The sequence below is a fragment of the Choloepus didactylus genome, chromosome 2, assembly GCF_015220235.1.
Source record: "Choloepus didactylus isolate mChoDid1 chromosome 2, mChoDid1.pri, whole genome shotgun sequence".
Lineage (NCBI taxonomy): Eukaryota > Metazoa > Chordata > Mammalia > Pilosa > Megalonychidae > Choloepus > Choloepus didactylus.
The window spans coordinates 210,201,098-210,213,282 of NC_051308.1; the positions used below are offsets into that span (position 1 = coordinate 210,201,098).

Consider the following 12,185-nt stretch of genomic DNA (forward strand, 5'->3'; position numbering starts at 1 on the left):
GCGAGGGAGAGGCGGCTCCGCGGGGCGGCGAGGGAGAGGCGGCCCTTACCTTGCAGGCGAGGAGAAGGGGAGTTGGAGAGGCGTCCGGGCGAGCGGGTGGTTTTACTGGACCGCTGCGTGGAGAGGACCTGCCCCACGTTGGGCGCCAGTTGCGGTCGTTGTTGACTCTTCTGGGGGGGGGTGGTGGCGGCCGGTTGCTAAATCCTATGCTCTCGGGATTGCTCGGAGGGTACCGGCGGCGGGGGCTCTTTCCCGGAGGCGAGGGCGAGGCGGGGGACTGGGCCCGGTCCCCGGCGGTGGCGTGCAAGGTGTGGAGGGCGGCGAGAAGGAACAGGCGGGACACGTTTCTTTTAGGGTGAGGAAGCCAAGAGAGTTTATTAGGGGAGAGTACAAGCTTATATCGGGCGGTTTAGAGGGCGGGGTAGCTGTAGAGGTTAAAGGCTTGGATTGGTTCTGAGAGGGCGCGGAGGTTGTTTGAAAAGGGGCGGGAGTTGCTCCGGTAACGAAGAGGGTGGAGGGTGCGGGTAAGGCACGGGGGGGGGTTTTCTCCGGCAAGCCCTCCCCAACGGTTGTACTTTGGGGTGAGGAAATGGGGCCTGCCTCCGGCCTCACTTTCCCAGGCCTGGGGGGCTGTGGAGGGCGCTGTCACCCATGCCCACCACGCTCCCCAGGGGCTGATCAGGTCCCCCAGCCCAGGCCCGCCAAGTCGAAGCACGTAATCAGTATCCTGCAAGTCACATCTCCATGAACACACTCAGTCAAAAGATTAATGTCTGCCCTTACAAGATTGCATTAAAGAACATGGCTGTTGGGGGACACAGTATACCCAAACTGGCACATCCCCTCATTATAATTCATAACTAATGCTTTGTCATATCCTGCTAATTTTATCCTTTACATCTTTGTCAATCTCTCCTCTCCTGTTTGTTACTGCCACCATTGTCTTGGCTTAGGTCCTATCAGCTCTCCCATGAAAAATTACAGTAGCCTACTAACTGGTCCCTCTCGTCCAGCCTGCTCTTTTCCTTTCCTTAGCAGCCAGAGGGAACTTTTTAAAGTATAGATTTGGCTATATCACTCTCTTCAAGCATTCCAGGGGCTCTGTTCATCTATAGGATAGAGTCCAGACTCCATCTATAAAGGATGGAAGGACTCTCATATTTTGACCCCTGCCCGTCTCTCCACACTTTATCCCCATTTTACACTCTAAGAAACAAAGGTTTGTAGTTTCCTATAAATCTGTTTTTGCATAAGCAGTTCCTCTGCTTAAAATGCACTTTATTTAATCTGGCTAACCCCTACTCATCTTTCGTAGCTCAACTCAGTTACCACCTTCTCCAGGAAATGTTTCTGTATCCTCCAGCTGAGTTAAATAAGTGTCCCTTCTGGGCTCTGATGGTCTCTGAGCTTCTTTGGTACTCTGTCCTAGCATTTATTATATTGATATAACTGTTTAACAAATGCTTAAATATTGCTAACATAATTCCAGGCATTGTTCTAAGTGCTTTACAAATACTTAATCCTAATAACAATCCTTTGAGATAAGTAGTTATTATCCCCACTTGTAGATGAGAAAACTGGGGCAAAAATAGGTTATATCATTTGCCCATTGTTACAGCTAGTAAGTAGTGGAGTTGAGATTTGAACCAAGGCTGTATAGCTCTAGAATGTGTGCCGCCTCTCATGCCTGTGGCTATCCCTGTCATTCCTCCCCACCCCACCCCCAGACAGCCAATTTCTTAACGACAGAGGGCACATCTACTTATTTTATAATCCTCATATTTGGCCTGATAGCTTCAATCATGTAAGGTGAACTACTGTCCAAACTACAGAAGAGGTAAAGGGCAATAGAGTTTTCTCTGTCAAACAAATGGAAGGGTTTGCATTGAATGTTTTCTTGGTTCTCCACTCAGCCTTTTCTACTTGGAGCACAAAACAAGGCCCGAATCTTCTCTACTATCTTCTGAGCACTTAGGCCCAAGCAAGAGAGTCGCCCTTCCTGCTTGCATTGTAGCCAACCTGTGAATGTGCAGCAGTAAGCACAGAAGGAGTTGGAGTCAAGAAGGTGACAAGAAGGTGTCAAGAAGCTTGAACTGGGATTTGAAGATGGTGAGATTTTGAAGATGGGCCAGAGAGTGTTGTTCTGTGACTGCAGGGCGGGGTGAAGCAGGGTGAGGTGTCTGAGAGGGTGAGCTTGATGAAACAGCATGCCTGTGGGGTGGGGCCCAGTCCAGTCCCTAGGTGCCCAGCTGGGTGCTGTGGCATTGCTCCTGCCTTCTGCGGCTCTGTTAGCCTTTTGTGCCTCTTCATAGAGAGAAGGTCCCAGCTTGCTCCTGGAATTGTGTTGAGAAGAATACTGGGCACTCAGGGAGTTCTCTGTAAGCTAGCAGTTTCTTCTGCATCTAGGTAGAGCCTACAGCCAAAAAGGCCTGGTTGAATCCTCAGGTGTACATGGCCATTAAGATTGAGAACAAGCCGGTTGGGTGCATCCACATGCTTCTGTGTTCAGAAATCGTTCCCATGACAGCAAGTGAGCAGGACTCCTTGGTCAAGACAGCTGGGAAGCTGGTGGCTGAGCAGGTTGGGGAGGAAGCCGCCTAGACTCCTGGGCCCTTGACAGTTTCTACCTGAGTCCGTCTAAGGCATCTCAGATCCCAGCATCTAGTAATAAACAAAGCAGAGCAGGCATTTTTTTAAAAATACAGTTTAATTGAGATACATTCACACACTCTACAGTCATCCACATTGTACAATCAGTTATTCACAGCATCATCATACAGTTGTGCGTTCATCACCAGGATCAAGTTTTGAACCTTTTCCTTTCTCCAAAATGAAAATAAAAGCAAAAAAGAACACCTAAATCTTTCCATCCCCTCCATCCCACCCTATTCTTCATCTAATTTTTGTCTCCAATTTTCCACTCATCTGTCCATACACTGGACAAAGGGAGTGCAAGCCACAAGGTTTTCACAGTCACACAGTCACAGTTACACTATACAAGCTACATAATTATACAGTCCTCTTCAAGAATCAAGGTCACTGGGTTGCAGTTTGACAGCTTCAGGTATTTCCCTCTAGTCATTCGACCACACTAAAAACTAAAAAGTGATATCTATATATAGCACATCAGAATATGCTCCAGAGTGACCTCTCAACTCCATTTGAAATCTCTCAGCCACTAGAACTTTATTTTGTTTCATCTCTCCTCCCCCTTTTGGTCAAGAAGATCCTCTCAATCCCACAGTGCTGAGTCCAGGCTCATCTGCAGGAGTCATTTCCCGCATCGCCAGGGGGATTTACACCACTTGCTGTCATATCCCACTTAGGGGAGAGGGTAGTGAGTTTGCCTGCCAAGTGGGCTTAGAGAGAGAGGGGGCCACATCTAGCAATAAAGAGGCTCTCTGGGGGGGACTCCTAGGCACAATTATAAGTGGGCTTAGCCTCTCCTTTGCAGCAACTAGCCTCACAAGGGAAAGCCTCCAGATCGAGGGCTCAGCCCACTAAATTGGCAGTCCTCAATGTTTGCAGGAAAATCAGCAATAGCCCAGGTGGGGAAGTCCAACATTTCCACATTTCTTCCCAGTTTCTCAGTGGGCCTTGCAAATATAGTTTTACTCTCTGCCCATATCACACTCTCTGCTCATATCACTCTGGGATGAATTGAGATTTCACCCCAACCTGTACAAGCTCACCAAATCCCACTTCGCATTCACTGCTCCCTTGCACCTATGTTGTTCAAATAAACTGATTGTACAAGTTAAATTATGTAGTGTGCTACAAAAAATATAGATCCTGCACCAGATAAACATCCTCTCCCTTGGTCTCGCACACAATTTGTAGTTTTAAAACCCAGTCAGATGCTGAGCCCTCTGTTTTGGGGCTTGCCCCTTTGGAGCTTGTTACTGCAAAGGAGAGGCTAAACCTGCTTATAATTGTGCTTAAGAGTCTCCCCCTGAGAGTCTCTTTGTTGCTCAGATGTGGCCATCTCTCTCTAACTAAGCCACTTCGGCAGGTGATCTCACTGCCTTCCCCTCTATTTGTGGGACCTGACTCCCAGGGGTGTAAATCTCCCTGGCAACGCAGGATATGACTCCCAGGGATGAATCTGGACCTGGCATTGTGGGATTGAGAACATCTTCTTGACCAAAAGGGGGATGTGAAATGAAACAAAATAAAGCTTCAGTGGTGAGAGATTTCAAATGGAGTCGAGAGGTCACTCTGGTGGACATTCTTACGCACTATATAGATAATACTTTTTAGGTTTTATTGTATTGGAATAGCTAGAAATAAATACCTGAAACTACCAGACTCCAACCCAGTAGCCTTGACTCTTGAAGACAACTGTATAAGAATGTAGATTACAAGGGGTGACAGTGTGATTGTGAAAACCTTGTGGATCGTACTCCCTTTATCCAGTGTATGGATAGATGAGTAGATAAATGGGGATAGAGACTGAATGAAGAATAGGGTGGGATGGGGAGGATGATTTGGGTGTTCTTTTTTATTTTTATTTTTTATTCTGATTCCTTCTGGTATAAGGAAAATGTTCAAAAATAGATTGGGGTGATGAATGCACAACTATATGATGGTATTGTGAACGGTTGATTGTACACCATAGATGATTATATGGTGTGTGAGTATATCTCAACAAAACTGAATTTAAAAAACAAAAAAACAAAAAAACAGTATCGTCCTTTACCCTCGGGCCTGATTTGCCTTAGTCCTACCCAGATCTTCTTCATTCATATCTCTAATTATTAAAGTCTGAATTCTTTTTCAGCACTTTAAACAGTTGCCATATGGGGTAATATTGACATTCATAGCTCCCAAGTTCTAGCTCTGAGTCTCATGTGTCACACAGATACCCAAAGTTCCAGAGACCAACCAGGTTATACAGAAGGAGCTCAGCATCTTAGGATTTATAGATAACCATGATAACTCAGGAGTAGATGTGACGCTGTAAGAGCTTACAATCTAGGGACCATTACAATAAGCATTCCTCTGAAAAGCTGTGCCCTAAGATTCAGTTCTCAGAGTTTACACATTATAGTTAGTCCATATTAGTGAGGCATTATAACGTTTGTCCTCTTGTTTCTGGCATGCTTCATTCAGAATGCTGTACTCAAGACCCATTCACCTAGTTGCGTGTCTCACAGCTTCATTTCTTGTTGTAGCTACTCAGTATTCTATTGTATGTATACACCACAGTGCACCATTTTGTTCATCAGTCAGTGTACTCTTAGGCCACCTCCGTCCATTGCAAATAGTGAATACTGCCGCCTTATATACTGGTGCGTAAATGTCCATTCTTGTTCCTGCTCTCTGATCTTCCAAGTATATACCCCATACTGAGGCTATAGGACCTTGAAACCCCTACATACCTAGCTTCTTGAAACCCCTACATACCTAGCTTCTTGTACTGTCCTCCAGATAGGCTGCACTATTCTACTTCCCCACCAACAGTGAATACATACATCTCTCTCCAGCACTTGTGTCCCTCTGTTTATTTTTTTTCCCTGCAATTTTATAGGGATATATTCAAATACCATACAGTCATCCACAGTGTATAGTCATTTACAGTATCATATGACTGTGCATTCATCACCACAATTAGCACTTACACATGTTCATTACTCAAAAAAAGAATTGAAACAAAAGAATAATAAAAAGGGTAAAAGTAAAAATAAAATAAAACATAGCAATAAGGTCAGTCAACATCACCACTACCAAGAATCCCATACCCCTCTCCTACACCCCTCCCTCCCAGACATTCAGCTTTGGTAATTGCCCCTGTCACATTTAATGGGAGCATACTACAATGTTACTGTTAACCCCAGACTCCAGTTGCATTGGTTATATTCCTTCCCTCAATACTATCCCCTTTTCAACATCCCGCAAGGTTACCATTCATCTGTTCTCCCTCATATAAAAATATTTTTACATTTGTGTATTTAGTCATCATCACTGACCACTCTAGGTTTCTCCAAGCTACACAGTCTCAGTCTCTGTTGTCCGTCCTTCCTTCTGGTATCACACATGCCCCCAGCTCTCTTCCCTCAACCCTACTCACAGACATCCTTGGTCCATCCTTCCCTCTGGTATCACACATGCCCCCAGCTCTCTTCCCTCAACCCTACTCACAGACATCCTTGGTCAGTTCACCTACAGTACTGTGCTATCATCACACAGCACTGCAGTCTCCATTTCTGGATCTACACAGTCAATCCTTTTGATCATTTTATAATCCTTCAGCATCAAGTGCCTGATGGCTACCAACTTTCTATCTCCTGATGATCTGTGTTCTCAGCTTTAACTCTCAAAGTTTGTTCATTAATGTTAGTTCATATTAGTGAGACCATACAGTATTTATCCTTTTGTTTCTGGCTGTCTTCACTCAACATAATGTCCTCAAGGTTCATCCACGTTATTATATGTTCCATGACTTTGTTCTGTCTTACAGTTGCATAATATTCCATTGTGTGTATATACCACAGTTCGTTTATCCATTCGTCCATTGATGGACATTTGGGCTGTTTCCATCTCTTGGCAATCGTGAATAATGCCTCTATAAACATCAGTTTACAAATGTTCGTTTGTGTCTTAACTTTCTGTTCTTCTCAGTATATGCCTAGTAAAGGAATAGCTGGGTCATAGGGCAAATCTGAGCTGTGAAAGGAGGTTAAACACATCAAGCCATTTTCCTCCTAAATATTTCAGTATGTTTCCTAAGAATAAGGATATCCTATTAACAAAACCACAATACAGCTATCAAAATCAGGAAATTTAACATTGATACAACACTATTGCCATGTTCAAATGTCATCCCTTTTCCCAATATTGTCCTTTATAGTGATTTTAACATTTTTTTTCTCCCTGACAGGGATTCACACATTGCATTTAATTGTCAATTCTCTTTATTCTCTTTTTATCTGAAATAGTTTCTCAGCTTTTCATTGTCTTTCTTTATCTTGCCATATTGATAAGGATAGGCTAGTTATTTTAAGATTGTCCCTCAATTTGGATTTGCCTGGTATAGCCTCAAGATTAGATTGAGGTCATGCATTTGACAGGAATAATACAGAAGCAATGTTGTTTCCTTGTCCATGCATCACATAAGGAAGCACAATGAGGTCGGTTCTAATATTTGTGACGTTAACTTTGATGAGTTGGTTAAGAAGGTGTCTGCCAGCTTTCTACAGTTATAAGTTGAAAGTTATAAAGTTTAAATTTAAAGTTACAAGTTGAAAGCCAAATTTTTTGACTCTCAGACTATTTCCCAGCCTAAGTAGTATTGACTGGTGTGTGTTCTTCTCTTTTCTTAAATGTTAATATTGACCCTTTTTTTCCATACTCCTTTTTTTTCTTTCAGTCTAGCTTATTGTTGTTTATCAAAGATACATTTGTTCATAGTTTAATGAATAATAGTTCTACAAAGTTTGTTGTAAAACGTGACATTCTTCTGTTCCCCCCAACATCAGCATTTTTCTGCCCTGCCAGAGGCAGCATCCACTTTCTTTAGCTGATTATTTTGGTTTGCATTGCCATATCTCTAAAATATATGTTCATGTTACTACTACTTGATTTTTTTTTCAGTTTTAGAATGTCTTAGGTCTATTTCTCTGGAAAACAGACTCACGGAGACTTGTGTGCAGGAAGATTTTTGGGGAATGATCTCAGGAACAGCACTTGTAAGGGGATTGGGGAAAAGTAATTGAACTTCCATTAGTGGGTTCATAACAAAACCTCAGCTGATCCCATCCATATGGAGCTTTGGAGCTTGGTTGGCCCTTCAGAGTTGTCCTGAAAGACAAAGGGACTAGGTCTTTACACCCTTACATGGACCAGTCATTGAATTCTGGCTGTTTCCCGGGAGGGGTGTAGTTTTAGCCACAGCAGCTCATTTCAGCCAAGGACATTTCCTATGGTAGGACTCAGCTGTGAACTGGCAGCAGCCAGTATTTCTGGAGGCTGAAGGAAGGAGGGTCTTGGTCTTGAAGGGGATCTGGATTGCTTTCCACAGCATCCACTCACTATAGTCCACCTGTCCCACTACTCAGATTCATTTGCTTCATATAATAAGTTCGTTTCACCTTGGAATGGCTCTTCCTGTACTCTGGTTAGTCTTTTTTCCTGGGCAAATTTACAGAGGAAAGTTAGTAGGATGAACTAGTCCCCATTGCTACTGTTGGTCTCAGAACCTCAGGTGATACTCATCGTCTCCTTCCTCTACTACCCATTCTATATTCTTGTCATCCTCAGCAGGCTGCTTTGCTGGTCTAAGTGTCTTACCTGGTAGGGTGACCTAGACCTTTATTTGAGGGGATTTCAGCCCCTGATCATTATACCCTTCTCAGATGCTATGGCTGTTGTGCTTGTGCATTTACCCATAAAATTGGAGCAAGGGAGTACCAAGCGATGCCTTTCAATCTCTTGGGTGCCAAATGTTTTCTGACTACCCCTATTGTGTAACAGCAACTCTAACTCCTCCTGATGATAGGGTCATTCATCCCCACCAAGATGGCAACTTCTTTTCTTACCTGCTTGTCTCTTAGCAAGCACAAGTTGCCCAAAGTAGTCAGGTGGCAGCTGTAAGTTAAGTGTAATGGGATTCTGTTTGATGCTACTGGTGAAAGTGTGTCTCTAGGAATCAGGACTGCTAGAGCTATAGAGTCTCAAGTTGTGGGGATGGAAAGTAGGAGTGAAGGTAAGCAGGGCCTCTCCTGCTTCTATCATTTTGGTTCCTGAAGACCCTGAGACATAGAACTGTAATGGTCATTGATATAGGGTATATACTCATCCTCACAAGGTATCATTTCTAAGCTGGCAGCCTCAGCTGCACCTTCAGAAAGCCTTTTATTTTCTCTGTCAGATCTGGATGGCATAGTATGTGAAAGGAGTGATGGATCCCATGTTTGTGTGCTGATTGCCATACCTCTGCTGTAAAATGGGTGCCTTGGTTTGATGCAGTGTTATACAGGATCCTATGCCCTTTGATCAAGTACTTTGTTAGTCCTTGGGTAGTGGTAGCATTTAAAGTTGTGTAGGCAGTAAAAGCAAATCCATATCTAGAATGTTTGTTGATTCCTGTCCAGATGAAATGCTCCCCCTTTCTAGGGTGGAAGGGGTCCAATGTAATCAACTTGCCGCCAAGTGACTAGTTGATCTTGAAGGAGAGGGCCTCATTGTTGGTCTCAGTTGCTAGTGGTATGGACATTTGATAGTAGCTACATCAGCCTTGGTGAGTGCAGCCCATGCTGTTTGTCCATATTATCTCCATTCCAATCTTCATGGCTACTTTGTTCCAGTACCCTTTGGACTAGCCCTGGGGTGGCCAATAACATAGGCTGGCTGATGTCACTTAGCTGAATCTGCACACTAGGTTGTTTAATGCTTCTTCTGTGGTGAATATTGTCTGGTGGGAATTAACCTGAGATAAAAATTTTGTGTCATATTTTGTGCCCATACCCATTGTTCCATCCACATGCCTTTTCCCCATCCCTCCTTCTCCCTAGCCTTTATTCTGTTTTCTTCCAGGTTCTTGACCTACTACCCAAGCTATCTGTCACTACTCTTGCATTTATATATAGTCTTATTTTGGGCATTTCTCTTTCCACACAGAGCAGATAACCTTGTTCATTGCCTGATGTCCTCCTCTTTGGTAGGATTTCCCCTCACCACTGTCTTTTATGGCCACCCTAGCATGAAAAAGGCTACAGTGCAGTGGCAGTCCATTTTCAACTCATACTCACATCCTGAGCTAGTTCATAGTTTGTTTTAATTAGGGTTCTCTAGCGAAACAGAATCAACAAGAGATATCAATACATATAAGATTTATAAAAGTGTCTCACGCAACTGTGGGTATGCACAAGTCCAAATTCCATAGGGCAGGCAGCAAACTGGCAACTCCAGTGACTCCTCAGGCAATGAACTGGCAACTTCAATGAACATGTTCGATGAACTCCTCAGGAAATGAACTGGCACCTTCAATGAACTCCTCAGGAAGGGCTTCGCTGGTCAGCCAGAGAAGTGAAGGTCCTTTATCTATTGTGCTTAAAAGTCTTCAACTGATTGGATTAAATCCAGCTGACTGCATTCTCTCATTGTGGAAGACATGCCTTTCGTTCATGTCATCAGTCAGAGCTGCAGCCAACTGACTGATGATTTAATAAACCAGCCTGTTGATTTATTAACCAGCCACAAACATCCTCACAGCAATGGTTAGGCCAGTGCTTGCTTCAGCAGACACTTAGGTACGATCACCTGGCCAAGTTGACACATGAACCACCATCACAGGCCACCCCTTGTCAACTTGGCAGTTATACACATCACCTTAAACCATACCTTATCTCTAAGTAGAGGACAATAACAGACATGTATTTCGCCTAACAATACTCTGCTGTCCAGCATACAAACGGAAATGCACTAAATCTCTGCAGAATAGGGTGCAAGTCCTTGGATGACACTAACTCTTAAAATTGATTTCCTATAGCTTAAATACAGCAAAATGAACAATACAGCTTATGTCATATGATAAGGGGATAAGACAGAAGAAAGCAAAGATATTTGCTTTACAGACAAACACAACATACTCATAACAAAATGAAATATTCATGCTATCATAGTCCTCTTTTCTGTAACTGGTCACATGGCCATAGTTCATGTTTATCACTACCTTCTTCCACTACTCATTCCATGTTCCCTTTACCCTCAGCAAGCACTTCTGCTGGCTGTGGTTCTTTGCCTGATGGGGTGACCCAAACCTTAATTTCTGAAGTTTCTTAGCCATTGGTAGCCCTGCCTGGATTGGGTTGTTGCAGTTTTCCACTGACTTCAATCACAGGGCATGGTAATACTAAGCGACGTCCTAGGGGATCTCCTGTATTCCAGGAAAACCCTTACTTCCATTGTGTAGTTGCAGAGCTATTTCCTCTTGATAGGATCAGTCACCCCAGCCAGTACAGTAATCCCCTTCCTTGCCTGTTGATTCAGAGGCATAAGAAACCCAAAGTGGCCAGGTGGCAGTCTTAACTTCCAGTTCAGTGGGATTATTGTGTTTCCTGGTGGAAGCATTCCTCCTTTTGGAACAAAGACTTGTAGACCAGCAGAGCTTAAGCTTGCAGGAACAGGAAGCAAAAATTTACCTAGCAGATCACAAGGAGTGATAGTGGTGCCACTCCTGTTTCCACCCATGAATCCTGGCTATGGGAGAAACAGCACCATAGAGTGGATACTGATTCAGAGTATACACAGCCTTCTGGAGAACACTGCCCCAGCCCTGCAAGACATTGCCACGTAGTTGGCGCCGTAATTGAGTCTTCAACAGGCCATTCCACCATTCCACCATTCTGTCAACCCAGATGCCTCTGGATGATGGGGAACATGGTAAGACCAGAGAATTCCATGAGCATGTGCACATTCCCTCACTTCATTTGCTGTGAAATGGATTACTTGGTCAGAAGCAATGATGTGTGGAATACCAGTATAAGACATTCTGTAAGTCCACAGATGGTAGTTTTGGCAGAAGCATTGTCATGCAGGGAAGGCAAATCATATCCAGAGTATGTGTCTTTTCCAGTAAGAACAAATCACAGCCCCTTCCATGATGGAAGTTTTTCCAATTTAATCAACCTGCAACCAGGTAGCAGGCTGATCACCTTGGGGAATGGTGCCATATCAAAGACTGAGTGTGGGTCTCTGCTGCTGGCAGATTGGGCACTCAGCAGTTGCTGTGGCCAGGTCAGCCTTGGTGAGTGGAAGTCCATGTTGCTGAGCCCATGCCTAACCTCCATCCCTACCACCATGACCACTTTGTTCATGAGCCCTTTGGGCAGTGACAGGAGTGGCTGGGGAAAGAGGCTGATTGGTACCCACCAAACAGATCATTTTCTCCACTTGGTTATTAAAATCTGCTGAAGTCACCCTCTGGTGAGCATTCACATGGGACATAAGTATCTTCATGTTTTTTACCCACTCAGGTCTATCCACATACTTCTTCCCCAGACTTCTTTGTCACCAATCTTCCAATCATGTTCCTTCCAAGTCCCTGACCATCCAGCCAAACCATTAGCAACAGCCCAGGAATCAGTACACAAACACACCTCTGGCCAGTTCTCCTTCCAAGCAAAGTGAACAACCAGGCGCACTGCTCGAAGTTCTGCCCACTGGGAGGATTTCCCCCTCACCAC

At 44.1% G+C, this 12,185-nt stretch overlaps 1 protein-coding gene across 15 annotated transcripts in view; it reads left to right on the forward strand.

Moving 5' to 3' along the window:
- The window catches only part of LOC119527521 (peptidyl-prolyl cis-trans isomerase E-like), an 89,614-nt gene that overhangs the window by 14,873 nt on the left and 62,556 nt on the right, over positions 1-12,185 (forward strand). For 12 of the 15 annotated variants that reach the window (XR_005215422.1, XR_005215415.1, XR_005215421.1 and 9 more), the window contains one exon: positions 1,914-2,109. The exons of the other annotated variants lie outside the window; for them this stretch is intronic. The gene's annotated coding sequence lies outside the window, so the exon portion shown is untranslated. The remainder of the gene's footprint in view (positions 1-1,913; positions 2,110-12,185) is intronic. 15 annotated transcript variants of the gene reach the window in all.